This window comes from Mya arenaria, chromosome 6, assembly GCF_026914265.1.
Source record: "Mya arenaria isolate MELC-2E11 chromosome 6, ASM2691426v1".
Classification (NCBI taxonomy): domain Eukaryota; kingdom Metazoa; phylum Mollusca; class Bivalvia; order Myida; family Myidae; genus Mya; species Mya arenaria.
In genome coordinates, this window is record NC_069127.1 from 67,472,511 (window position 1) to 67,487,719 (window position 15,209).

Genomic DNA, 15,209 nt, shown 5'->3' on the forward strand with positions numbered 1-15,209 from the left:
TTATGAATACTGGTACCTATGCCGAAACACTACAAACACAACATCATTATGGAAATATTAACAGCACCTAGCCGTTTGTTTTCCAAATAGGTTTCATTAAGGTTAATGTAGTTCGCGTAGAGTTTTGTTTCCGCAAGAAGTATGCATAACCAGCATAACAATAAATGATAAACATAGCAACCTTTGTATTCATTCTAAAAGCGTTAACTTTTTTTATATTACTTCAAGCGCAAAACATACGCGATAGCGCCACCACTACTCGACAGCGCTACCACTAGGGCATCAGCGCCACCACTTTTATAAATATGTGCAAACATCTCTTTTTAAGAAGTGCTTATCGGTTTTGTTGTGTTCCGGCATAGGTACTATACATAACAGTTATGTTTACATGCGCGAGAACGTTCTCATTAGGAATCTACGAAGTCACGAAGTCAAGACCCATATGGAGTGGCAGGAAGATGTCTACATCAGGATCATAGCAATGATGCCGACTTGTGCAGCAATGAACTAACTTTTTTGTTTTGGTTGATTTTATTATGTTTCTATTTCAGGCAGGCTAAATTTTAAATAAAAGTTGAATTTTTTTTTTTTTTTCGAAGAAAATCATGCAAAATGTCAAAAACAAGATTTCTCTCAAATGGAATACCCAATGAGAGGACAATCTATATATCAGGGGATGCAGGACGCTCCTAGGGCCCGGAGGGAAGGCTCCGCCTCGGCTACGCCGCCCTAAAAGCTCCTGGCACGACAGTTTGCACAATATTGAAACGAAATAGTAACCAGCCTACAGTAGAAGTGTTCTTGCACGGTACCACATTCTCCTATTTTCGAAATATGTCCGTTAAATGAAATTATCAAATAAAATATAAATCATACTCACGTTTGTTCATGTAAACATAGTAGGGCACAGCTCCACCACGGAAGTGTCGACAGCTCTTTTTCTTAGCGGAATAAAGTAATCTCTTCAATTTTATGGAAAATACTTATGATCAGGCCGGTGAAATGAAATGAATGTTCGATGACTGAAAAAGTCTTCCGTTAATGGAGCATTGTTGTCATAGTTAGAGCAGAGGCTACGGTTCATACATAAAAAGATTACACATTTTACAAAGAACGGTGGCAATCATATTAATTATATACAAGAAATATCGTTAAAAAAGATAAACGGCGATCAATTTGTCAACAAATGACGATGAAGAGTGTATGAGAAAACGCACAGCCTAAACACTGAGAGAACAATTTATAACCTGAGAAAAAAATACTTTGTTTAAGATTCTTTCTTGCTATTAATAACTAAAACATAACGGTTTAACCTGTTTGAAATTCATTCAACAATGAATAATCATTGTGTCTGCAATGAACCAATTTGCGAAAATTTAAATTTCGTGTTCAAAATTTATTTGATCTTGGTTAAAATTAAGGTCACTGGGATCAACACAGTCCTTCCACCGTCAACTAAAGTACTATGTGTTTGTCTGTAACCGAGGCAACTTATTTAACTAGTTAAGATATGATGCGATTGCGTGTCAGTTATCATTTGTAAAAATTGCAGACATGTGTGGTATTTCATAAACCTTTATTTTTGACGTTTAATGAAGATGTGCGATGCTAATATGCGGGCAGGGCATGACCATTGCACAGTTCTCATATTTTGAAAATACCATCCCAGTAGTTCAAAAATGATTTTATTTATACTGGTACTCAATCACCTTGGAAAACTTATCTGTTGACATACAAAATAACCTTCTTTTTTCAAATTTAACTTGTTATAATTCGTAAGAATCATTGTTTTTCGACATTTCTTCATTCTTTTTGGTATATTAAAACAATTGCATTTATTGTGTTTAGTCTTCTTTAGTGTTCACTATTATTGCCATAATGATATTTTAATGCCATAGCTACTCTAATCAATGTGTGTTGTGAGTTAAAGTCATAATGATAATACTTTGTACATGTCATGCAAGTTGTGCACTCACTGATTTTTAATTATAATGTTATTACCAGTAATTGTTTGAAATAGCACTAATGAAAAATAATCGTTACTCAATTAAAATCAAAACGATGGGTCAATAGAAACTTGAATTACATTTACAATTATTTTCAAAAGTGTGGTGTAATACTCAATCACATTTGAACTTATCTGCAACTCTGTAAATTGCCATAGAGGTTCTGTCAAAAACAAAATGAAAACATGCCACCTAAAAGGACTGTCAGTTCATTTGATATATAATGGTGTCCACGACGAAGAAGTTTGATTGGGTACCTTCTGAAAAGTATTATTCAGGCAGTTTTTGACTCTTGACTTAATGTTTTTATTTGTGCCGGTTCACGGAACTAGTACATTCGGTGTTTGTGCCATACCAAAGAAAACGTTGCACATAATAAGTCCAAAATATTTTATACTTTCTTTTGCTGTGTATAAGCCTTCAAAGAAAAGAGTACGTACCGGAGCACTAGCATGGCCATCTAATAACAGGATTAAGACTGATGGTTTGGTCTGAAATGGTGTTTGAAAGTTATTTTGGGACCAAATGAATAGAGCTTGTGTTGAGACTGTGAACAGTGTCATGATTCCGAACAGTATCTAGTCAGTATTAACAGTTATATGATAATTCAAATGAAACTGAAGTGTTTAATATAAAACTAATGTTAAGATTGTGAATAGTACCTAGTCAGTATTGACTATCATGTGATCATTTAAATAAAACTTAATAATAGTGATCAATATCGAACAGATGTTAAAATGTAATGATGTGAACACCATACAGGCAGTAATTGTTCAGTGATTAGAAGAAAAGTATTGTTTAATACAGCACTGGTGGTAAGATTCCATCCCTGTTTTGTGTTTAAAGTATTATTTTTTTAATACGTAGCTTATTAACTAATGTTTCATTTCCTACCAAAAAATAAAACAAAATTTTGATTTTTTATTATTTCCTCCTCCTACGAACATATTCAGTCATGGTGGTTCGTTTAACAAACAATAAAAGATAAAAGGCTCTACCCACTTTATGCACCAGTCAATTGTAACCACGGTCCCCCGGTCCGGGGAGTAGCGAGGACTTTGACTATCGGTCCGACCAATCCCGCGTAAAATCCGCGCCCTGCAGGACAAACTGCTGGTAAAATCCCCGCCGAATGACCCCGCATCCCGGGATACCTAGGTAAGGTGCATATCCCGCTATTTTCGGCGCGAAAACAAAACCACCGCATTCACTCGGCACTGCCGGGCCACCTGAAAGGTAAATACACGGCCCATTTTCCCCGCAATCCCCGATATACCCCCGGACCTGGTGCATTAGTTACTCAGAACGCTTACGACTAAGTTGACAAATATACTTTCTGTGTACAAGTAAAAGTGTGTTTTTTTTAATAGATATATGAATCTCTCATGTTTAATGACTGTTTAGGCTAACTTCGTGAATCTCCTTGTTTTTCAAGGTAATTACCACCAACGAAGAGGTGTTAAAAGTTTGACGTTCATGAAAACAGTTTAAAAATAAGATGTTGGACGAATTATAAAAAAACAAGTGATATGATATTTTTCGCGTTTTAGGCTGATAAGCACCAAAAAACACACATCCTTTTTACTTCTTGAATAAATATATACGTAAATGGAACATGCGTACTCACATCGGTTAAATAGAGGACCTTTGTTTGTTTGAGTGTAAATTCCTAATACATTTCACCGAGTAAGCCCCAAAGAAGTACGAAGCCACGAGTGAAATATTCACTTTTGGTGTTCATGAGGTGAAATATATACATTTATATGAATTTTTAAAGCAAGTGATTTGCATTCTAGGTGTTGTTTATCATCATTGATATATTTTCAAAGAAAAAAATGTGTGTATAGAAATATCGGAATATGTTAAAATAAGGGATTATCAACCTTGAACCAATATTGTATAATACCCGCATATCTATGTTTATACAATGGGCTTTTGCCTAGTATTTATTATACATTGGCATCGCAAGTATTAGTTTTCAATCGCATGAATATTTTACAAATTTTGAATGGGTTTGTACTTACTCTTTGGATTTGGGGTAACTCAAAACATCTGCTGCGTTATTCCATATAGAGCCTGTAGATGAATGAACTAACTGAAACATAAATTTAAAGTCATAACCCTGCCATTTCAAAACAAAACATTTAGAGCCTTCACGGCTTTATCTATCAAGTGTTCCTTGTTTAGGCTAAAATTACAAGCGAAATAAAACACAACACCAAAATTTTAATAGTTATAATAGTTAGCAACTTATATTTTATGGCCATTAGGCCACACCAAATTAATAACTTGTTCATCGGATATCCCGCACCTATTTCTTCAGAAAAGCAAATTTTTATTTTTATTTTTTTATCACTTGCGCCCGCACCATCTAAAAAAGATTAGTTATTTTTTTACGAGCGCTAATTTGTTTTGTAGAATGTAACCTTTTCCCTTATAACCGCGTTTTTCGATCGTTACAATTATCAAAGCACCGGCTAGTCTCAATCATGCAGTCGCTCTAATTAGAGTCAATGAACGATATAGACCCGGATACAAGCGTCTAGATGATCGAGACTAAATTGGCAACAAGAAAACATTTATTTCACTTCCTGATTCTTGAAAATTACGTAAACAAATGACAATTCTACCACCATTTAAAGTTTAATTAAATTTTGGACAAATGTGTTTGTTTTATTTTGGCTTCCACTTAAAGTAAACGTGTATATACTTGGCAAGAAGTGCTGAATTTCATCGTGAATGACAGTGATTATCCAAAGTTTGAATTTGGTTCGGACATGTTTGACGGGAATTCTGATGACCGTTACCTTGAAAAGACAGTTTCCAATCGGTCATCTATACCTACTACACCTGCCCAGTTAAAAACTTCAGGTGTGTATTTTTAACTTCTTTGTTGTTAGATAATATGATGTATTTTTTGTATTATTTGTTGCCTTTAAAAATATGCATTTAATGGTTATGCATGTTTGTTTTTATTTTGCTACAGATCAGAGTATAGTGTTTATTTAATTTATATGCAATGCATGTACAGTAATAGAAAAATAAAGTTTGGCCAAGAAACGAGCACCACTTTTCTTGTGTTATCATCAAACTGTTTCAGTAATGCATACTACATTATACTACAATGAACATTTATGTATAATATTGCTTATTAAAATTTCAGATTCCTCCGATGCAGCGGATCATGAAATTCCTGTCCCCATGAGGCAACGAGGGCGTGCTCGTGATGGAGGCCTTGGTCGCCAATGAGTCAATGTTCGTGGAGAGTAGGATGACGCTAAAAATTAACATGACTGACATTCCTATGTGCTTCATGCAATCCCATGAGTTTTACCATTCACAAAAACAACAACATCAAACAGGCCGGATTGTGTATATTTTGTAAATATTAGCCAAAGAGGATGTCTGGTGTCAGACTGTGTGATTGGAAAAAGGTATTAATCACACTTTGTGTTGCGAATAAATGTTTGTAGATTTTTTAGATGTTTATGTGTATATCTAAACTATATATTGAAATCATTCAAGTGTTAAATATTTATACTGATTGTTTTTGTCTAAGAAAAAATATTGCATATTCTTGTATTTTCTTGAAATATTTTTTGCTATATAAGAAAATTGACACAATCAGTATTTGCAGTACAAAAGAGGTAAAAGTGTCTTTTGTATTTCTATTACTTGTCTAAATTTGAACAATATATCTAAAAAAATTAAGGAAAATCTGCAAGTTTAAAAAAGATAGGCCTTAAATTTTGAGAAAGCCTAAAATCAATCTGGCGCTGGCTGGAATTTTCTGTGACATATTTGGTGCTGAAATGGTTTACAATATGGTGTAGGACTTTGTAAATTCTCATCCAGAACTAAGATGGCTACAAGGCCAATCGTGTAGTCATTGCAAGAGTGATAGCTGTTGTTTATATTTGATTGCAAATGCCTATATTCATTTTGTGAGTTATTTTTTCAAAACACCTTGTCTAATCATGGCCTGAGATATGACAATGCATTTTAACAGAGAATTATTTTTAACCAAGTTTTCCTAAGGAAAATTGGAAAACCTAGTTAATAGATTTGGATATGCTATTGAGCAGGCAGGTGGCTGTGACCATTGGCGCTTGTGTCCAGGCTTTAACTTGGCCATGCATAGGGTATTTTGAAAAAAAAATCAAAATGGTTTAAAAAACTTTTAGTGTTATCATTCTTTCACTGGCTGTTATCCTTGTACTGTTAACAGTATCATTGTTTAGTTAATTAGTGAATAAAATGTGAGCAAAATGGAATTAAATGACTATATATATATATGTGTTCGCTCTTCGCTCACTCCTCTTTTTTGCTAAATGCAAAACAAATATTTTTATTATTATTTCGCTCGCTCGCTCGCCCAATTTTTTTTGGAAAAAATCCGATGAACAAGTAATCAATTTGGTGTGGCCTTAAATTAAAATCATTAACAACTTTTATGACATGGCTTATATAATTCCATCTTTCACCAAGCAACACTCCACTATGTTCACGAAACACAATCCATAATTATGCTAATCTGAATTTGCGCCACTTTGCAAATGGAACTTGATATCTTCTGCGAATGAAAAACAAAATGAAGGAGACATAACTTCACCTTTACGCGAACCAATATTATAATTCAGAAATCGGTATATAATTACATGGAATTGCCATCAGATTTGACTTTTGGATACATATCAGATTTAATTATAACCAATTTACCACATTTATACATTTGTTTCATATCAGAAAACAAAGCATAAATACGGCATCAGTTGTAGAGCGCCTGTTCGAAATTCGAATAGGGCATCCGTACTGATGTAATGTTCTTCACAAAACCTTTCAACACGCTTATTTCTTAAAGTTTCGAATAACAGCTTACTAGTGCACTTCCCCATTTACATCAGATTATGAACCGTTTTTTGGAAGAAAGTAATAATGCCGTAATTAAACAAGTCACATATATTCAAAGAAAGAATATCTTCAGTTTCGAAAAAAAATATTTCACAGAAAATCATTAGCGTAGGCTTTACATCGTTTCAATGATTAGACGACAATTATTGTATTTTGAACAGAAATAGCTCCATTCTGCTTAGGGAAGACTTTATTGTGTTGACTGAAGTCATTAGTATCTTCTGCATTGAAATTCTTACCACCTAAATTATTGGTACGTTTTCAAAAAATATATGAAATTCACCGGTATTTTATTTAATTTATGTGAAGATGTAAACTCAAAAGATTTCCAAAACTATCTTGGTCTTCTAATCCTTTTTAACATCTACCATTCCTTTAGTATGATCTTCATTTTTCTTTCTTCTAATTATTTTTCGGCCATATAAATTCAAATGTTTTCATCAGATTTGTAATTACTGAAAATCCTAAGTGCCTTAAGCGGAAGTGTTCTTAACATTTCAAAATCAGGTAAAATAATCATACTAATTGAATCATTTCAATATATCCCATTCTCACATCCCATAATATACAGTAATCTTGACATTTCTTAGAACACACTGAGCACGGGTATTTCATCATTTTGACATCGGTTATAATATAGTCGATAGAGTCCATACAATTAAAGGTATATATAACAGAACACAAGTTTATTTCCACACATAACATCACACATATATACATCAATGAAGTAGACTATGATAGTCCATGATCATTTCCATTATTTAACACTTGCTTGGCGGTGTATATATGTTTTTTAACTAGTTGAGATATTTTACAGTAACAACAATAGTAGCAAATGTTAAGCAAATGAAGAATTATTACGAACAAATCCTTATTACAAATACATAACGGCTGGTATTAAAACATATAATAATCATGTATCATTTAAAGTAATGAAATTCTTTCTCTGAGCAAATGCTTTATACACGAAAATAGAAAGATTCTTTAACAAATCAATATGATCTGTATTCAGCAATTCTATGGTTTTAAACCTATTTGGATGAGTACGATAATATCTAGGAATATATTTAGATCTAATATTTGTATACAGGCTGCATTCATCCAAGAAATGAACTTCGTCTTCTAAGACATTACAATGTGGGCAAAGTCTTTGTTCCAAAATTGTATTATTTCACCTACCAACTTCTATATTTAACCGATGCGACGATAATCTTAATTGGCTTAAAGCAATTCTGAATTTCTGTACATTAACACATTAAGATAGGGTTTTAATTCAAATTTGGAAATGTTAATGTAAAATAAAGCTCTTGAGGAGTCTGACAATCTGCTGTTTAAATTTTGAACATAAACGTCTCGTATTCTTTGCTTTAAAAATGACACAAAACTTGAAATATCACCAACTCATTGTGCAAGGCAGACGTGATGAAACCCCATATTACTCAATATTGTTTTAAAATGTACTGCCCAGTTTGTTTTATTTGGGAATTTTACAACATCGTTAATCATTACATTATAGATTGTTATTACATATTTATAATTCGGCATACTTAAAACTTTAAGCCAGTATTTAATAATATTTATAATGCATTGCGACAGTAGATCTAATCTGCCCGTCTCTGCATATACATAGTCATTTTGTGTTGTTGTTTTAACCGAAAGTACATATTTTATGAATTGGGTGTGTATCCTTTCAATTTGCCTTGGAAGTAGGCTGTAAACGATTCAAGAGATATATTTTTAGGAGTTTTATGAGTTGTTCCATCTTTTAATAATTTCCAATATTCTTTTGCATTTTTATTTTTAGCATTTATTAATTGATCCGTCCGCTTATTCATATTTTGGTAGTTAAAACATCGAGCGCCTCTTTTATAAACTCTTCTCGACCGAATCATTATAGCCTTATTTTCCTCAGTTTTATATTTTCTGTAATTATTTAAAGCAGTGTAAAATGACTTTCGTTCGTCTTTACACGTTTTATCGAATAAACTAACTGTATGAAGATACCTATATCGACCAACTAATGATTTCAACGAACATCAGTTGGGCTTACACGTAGGCATTTGTAAGTTTGTACACACCTTTGTATCTGACATAATTCGGTGGACAAGACACTTGGCAATACTGATATTTATAGCGACATTGTTGTTGTTCGATTACGATAGCATCGTTATCCTTTTTTTCTTCTTGATTTTCATACAATGATTTAGAAAATTATAACGTCAAGATAGATTAACGTTATGTTATGTAATTTCGAAATTCATTCATCATTTCAATACCATTTTGTTTCACATTTTTTCAGATTACAGCAATAACAGCGAGGCCAAACACTTGTGATACATTATTTAGATTAATTATTTTTTGTTAAGAAACATAACAGCGAGGCCAAACACTTGTGATACGTTATTTAGATTAATTATTTTTTGTTAAGAAACGTTTATGGAAGCGGTTTGGAAAAAAGAGTAAACGTAAGTAGGATTCGCGCCCGTTACCTGTAAAATAATCACTTTTGGCCGCAAAATAACCACAAGAACATAGTCTTATACTTAACTTCATTTGATATGCTGCCCATTGTCAAATTTGGGTATTTAGTATACAGACGTTTTAATTTTTCATACATTGTAGCATAATATATAGCCTTTTTATCAACAAGAGAAGACTTGTCATCAATCGGCTGAATTTAATTTTGCCATATTTGTACAAATAATGCACTTGGTGTCGAAAACGAAAAAACCCCCCCGCAGATATATGGTTTTCAATGTATGGTATGCAGCAACATATGCCTATAACATATGCATTCATCCTAAGACAAAATCTAGAAAAATCATATGGGGAACAACATTTTGTCCGGGGTAAAAACATGGTTTTGGTCTATAAATATGCTTGTTTCATCAAATATTTTACAAAAAGCAACAACAACCAAACACAATCTATTGTTTGAATGTAAAATGATTACAGCAGCGTGTATTATTTGATGTTTTTTCTTAATTTTTAGCATACATATTGAAATTATTTATGTTTTGCCAATGCCGTCTTTCTATAACTCTGCCATTAATGTTATTGAGTAAGAAATGTGTGTAAATGCTAAACTTTTTTCGACACCAGCAATACTTAAAACACTTTTGAAATTTTATTAAAAACGTATGTACATGCTAAGTTCAACTTTAAATTTTGCAAGATTTCAATCAAATCATTTGCCTTTTTTTTTTTGGAAATGTCTTTATAAAAAGTTAAAATGTTTGTTAGACAAAATATCTAAATATCTGAATATCTCATGCGCTCACTCTTCCAGCCAAACTTCATCACTGCGTTCAGTCTTCCATTTCTGAATATCTCATGCGCTCACTCTTCCAGCCAAACTTCATCACTGCGTTCAGTCTTTCGGAGGAATCTTTCAAGATATTTCTAAACAGAGCATGCAAATTTGTTCACGATACTATTTGTCTGTACAATACCAATACTAGTGTATAAACATGATAAAATATTGTTTCCATTTTGTCGCATTAGTACCGCAACATACACATCTCAAACTGTCACTCAATGCTTATTTTTCGTTTTCGATAAGATTTTAGTTATATGTCGGGTAAATACAGAGTATGCAAGCCTGTAAATATTGTAAGCAAACAATTGAAAGATTATCTCAATCATAATAATCAATGATTTGTAATAACCATACACTATATAATCTGTATAAGATAAGTATTTTTTGAACCTGTATTATTCATATTATTCATTGCATTACATGTCATGTAACTTACATAATATGTTAAATCACTGAGCAGTGGAATAAAAGAGAATATATAAGGCAATGCTGAATGGGTTGTCCACGGCAATTTGACAACAAACATGCTTATTATGTCCACAGACTTGGAAGGAAATTCTTTTGTATACATAAGGCATAAACACTCATGGATATTTATTTGATTAATACAAATCCTGATATTCTCTTTAAAACTGTTTTTCCCTCAGCATCAACATCAGCAGAATGTAGCATTTTTCTTGACTTGAGTTACAACGATCAACATAATATACTTAGTATTGGGCAATTATTTTTTCTTGTTTTGTTTAGATAACTTAAGTTTCTCTAAAATCATACTCTTCGAATGAAAAAAGTATAGAAATAATATATCCTTATTATGTTATTACTAACTGGCATTAGGAGATGACGCGTATTAGGATGATTATGCAACAAATGATATACAGCGCTGTGAATTTCTGGAATTTGTTTATTGTTTAAAAAAACAGCGGTCGCCACTTTGGGTATTATGTTGTCATCTGAAGTTGCATTAAGATCCAGATAATCCCCTGAAAACCGCTTTTCCCTCAGTAATTTATTACATGCTTTACAATACCTAACCACTAAAAGTAATACATTTTGTTAACAGACTGTGGCGTTATTCCGCATAAAGACAACGTCAACGTATCATACCATGAAGGTTCTTCATACCAAGCTAATGCGACTGTTACTTGTGTACCTGGCTGTATGGTATTACACTGACTTATTACTTAATGTCCGTACACAGCGCTTTCAATTGTAATTAATCTCCTTTTTAAATAAAAACGCTGGAACTTTTATACTTTTATTTTCTAAAAGAAATGTGGTGCTATTCATTTTCAGAAATGAGATTGACCTAACTTAAAATAACTTTGGACCAAAGGAACTAATTCAGGAACTATCACTTATTTTGTAATGATGGCCTGTTTGTTCAACTATGAAAACTGCGGACCGCGTCTTCTAAAACAATGATATATTTACTGTTTTATGCACAAATTATCACTCTGAAGCGTTTTTCAACTTTTTTTCAAAAAAGTCGATCGAGCACTTCAGCGGCCTAGCGGCTTGGCGGCGTGAAGTTAGCGGCCTGGCGGCCTAGCGGCCTAAAATGGTATCCTATTTCAAAGCATGTATACATGCATTTTCTTCTAAAACAATGAAATATTAACTGTTTTTATGCACAAATTAACACTTTGAAGCTATTAGCGATTATCAACAGTTTTTTTTCAAAAGCGTCGATTAAGCAGTCAGCTATTTCAGAGCATTAAACATGCCTGTTCTTCTAAAACAATGATATATTTACTGTTTTTATGCACAAATTATCACTCTGAAGCGTTTTTCAACTTTTTTTCAAAAAAGTCGATCAAGCACGTCAGTGGCCTAGCGGCCTAGCGGCCTAGCGGCGTGAAGTTAGCGGCCTAGCGGCCTAAAAAGCTATCCTATTTCAAAGCATGTATACATGCATTTTCTTCTAAAACAATTATATATTAACTGTTTTTAAGCACTGACTACCCCTCTGAGGCGATTATCAACATTTTTTTTCAAAAACGTCGATAAAGCAGTCAGCTAATTCAAAGCAAACATTAAACATGCCTGTTCTTCTAAAACAATGATATATTTACTGTTTTATGCACAAATTATCACTCTGAAGCGTTTTTCATTTTTTTCCAAGAAGTCCATCGAGCACTTCAGCGGCCTAGCGGCGTGAATTTAGCGGTCTGGCGGCCTGGCGGCCTAAAATGGTTTCCTATTTCAAAGCATGTCTACATGCATTTTTGTCTATAACAATGATATATTAACTGTTTTTAAGCACACACTATTACTCTGAGGCGATTATCAACCTTTTTTTGTTTTAGAAAAAAATGCATGTATGTATGCTTTGAAATAGGATAGCATGTTAGACCGCAAGGCCGCTAACTTCACGCCGCTAGGCCGCTGAAGTGCTCGATCGAATTTTTTGGAAATAAATTGAAAAACGCTTCAGAGTGATAATTTGTGCATAAAACAGTAATTACATCATTGTTTAATGGGTTGAATTAGCTGACTGCTTTATCGACGTTTTTGAAAAAAAATGTTGATAATCGCTTCAATGTGTTAATGTGTGCATAAAAACAGTTAAAATGCCATTGTTTTAGAAGAAAATGCATGTATACATGCTTTGAAATAGGATTCAATTTAGGCCGCTTGGGCGCCAGGCCGCTAATTTCACGCCGCTAGGCCTCTAGGTCGCTAAAGTGCTTGATCGACTTTTTTGAAAAAAAGTTGAAAAACGCTCCAGAGTGATAATTTATGCATAGAACAGTTAATTTAAAATTGTTTTAGAATAAAAGGTAAAGAAAAATACAATTTAAGGCCGCTATGTAACTATATGAATACAAAACTTTGATTTAATTTCAATTGCTTAGAAAAAGAACAAATAATTAGGTCGCCAGGCCGCTAGGCCGCCAACTTCACGCCGCTAGGCCGCTAGGCCGCGAGGCCGCTAACTTCACGCCGCTAGGCCGCTATGCCGCTAACTTCACGCCGCTACGCCTCTATGCCGCTAACTTCACGCCGCTAGGCCGCTAGGCCGCTAAGTTCACGTACATCAGTTAGCTGTTGTTGATCCTAAAATGGCATGTCTGACACTCCACAGACAAAACAACACAACTTCAATGCATTTCATAATTCCGATAAGTTAGACTTATGCCAACGTGATTACCATGATGTATACTTAAATACTTGTGTATAATATTTTGCTTCTCAGAAAAATAAAGCACATGTTTAGCAAAAATATAACTATATTAATAATTTTTAGTATGATTTTTTGTAAAAGCTAAAATAATTTCGACCCTATCTATACTTAAAACATTTTTGATACATAAAAAACGCCATGTGCACATGTTAAGTTCATACTGCTTTCTCATACTCTCTTCAAGACCTTGTTTACATTTATCTCTGTTTATTGTTATTAAACTCAAATTGAGAGATAATGAATGGTTTGAATAAAAATGTGAAAACAGTTCACGAAACTGAATTTCTGGTGAATGTTTTGAGGTGCATTTTGGTGTCATAAAATGTTAAGAATGTTCATAATCTCTACTTAAAATATGCATCAACATCAGCAGAACGTAGTTTAATTTCTTGACTTGAGGTATTTATCAAAATAATATACTAAATATTGGGCAATTAATTTTTCTTGTTTTGGTTAGATAACTTAAGTTTCTCTAAATTCGTGTTTCTTCGAATGAAAAACAATAGAAATAATATATCCTTATTATGTAATTACTTACTGGCAAGAGATGACGCATATTTGGATGATTATGTAATTAAGGAATTAATTGCGGGCTTGATGTCATTATCGGGGTATGAACGGACTCCTTCGGACTCCACACACTTTGTCAAGCCCAATTGCGTTCGGAAACATTTTATCAAATGACGTCACAATATCGCGGAAAAAGTGATCAACCTTTAAAAATCACTTTTAAACCTAAAATTGAAACACTTACGGCAACAATACGTTTAAGATACCATAACTTAACACTAAAATGTTGATTTATATTTTACGGGACCTACTTACACAATACAAACAATAACAAGATCAACAATTTTCATGTATATTGTTATGCGATGATTCACGATCCGAAGATATTCGAAGATGTTGCGTTCATCGGATGATAACTGCAATTGCCGAAAGGCAATTCATTTAAGGAAAGAAAGTTGAGGTGTAAATATCAAATAATAAACAACAGTGTGCGTTTTTGGAATTTGTTTGTTCTAACAACAGCGGTGGACACCTTGGGGGTATACTATTATCAGCTGTAACTAAAATCTCCAGTAATGCTAGCAGAATTTATTTATTTAATTGTATGTGCTTTATCTAGATAAAATCATAGACAATATTGAAGTTTTGAAAAACGACTTTATTTTTTATATAAAATTCATTTTACTTTTAATTGAATTCTAGTATGGAGCAGCATTGACATACCATTTTCGAAACCCATATAAGTTAATCCAAATATTTTGTCATGCTGGAAATCCTTATCTTGCCCACATGGACAGTAAAAAGTACTAGCATGTTAAAATATACTAAAAGAAATACTTCATCTATATTTTGTTTAACAGAGGTGAGAGTAAAAGCATCTGCGTGTCCGCTTGTGTAAGGTTCATCCAAACCCTCGCGCAGGTAGTTATGCGGAAACTCGGTAAACATCGTAAAAAAATCTGAAAGACCTACACATTGTCCCTAATAGCAAAGAACTTGACTCCAACAAAGAAGAACACAAACGGATACTATTAAATTGACCTTAGAAATAAGGGCCTTCCACTGAACAAACGTCGTTTGAAGGACCGAATCATAAAACGTTTAAAAAATCATTTTCAATTTCATTTTCGATTTAGTTTTGAGGTTCAGTTTTTAATAAGCATAATACATTGCATCATGTGCAGGTGTAATTAGAAGTTAAGGAAATTTTACGAAAGAAAATTTTGTCAGAATTTCAATCAGAAGGTATTTATATTTTTTTCGGAAATATTTTGAT

At 33.2% G+C, this 15,209-nt stretch overlaps 1 protein-coding gene across 2 annotated transcripts in view; it reads left to right on the top strand.

The window, feature by feature from the left end:
• Positions 1-15,209, top strand: part of LOC128238635 (receptor-type tyrosine-protein phosphatase eta-like) — a 105,647-nt gene that overhangs the window by 40,187 nt on the left and 50,251 nt on the right. The window lies entirely within an intron of this gene.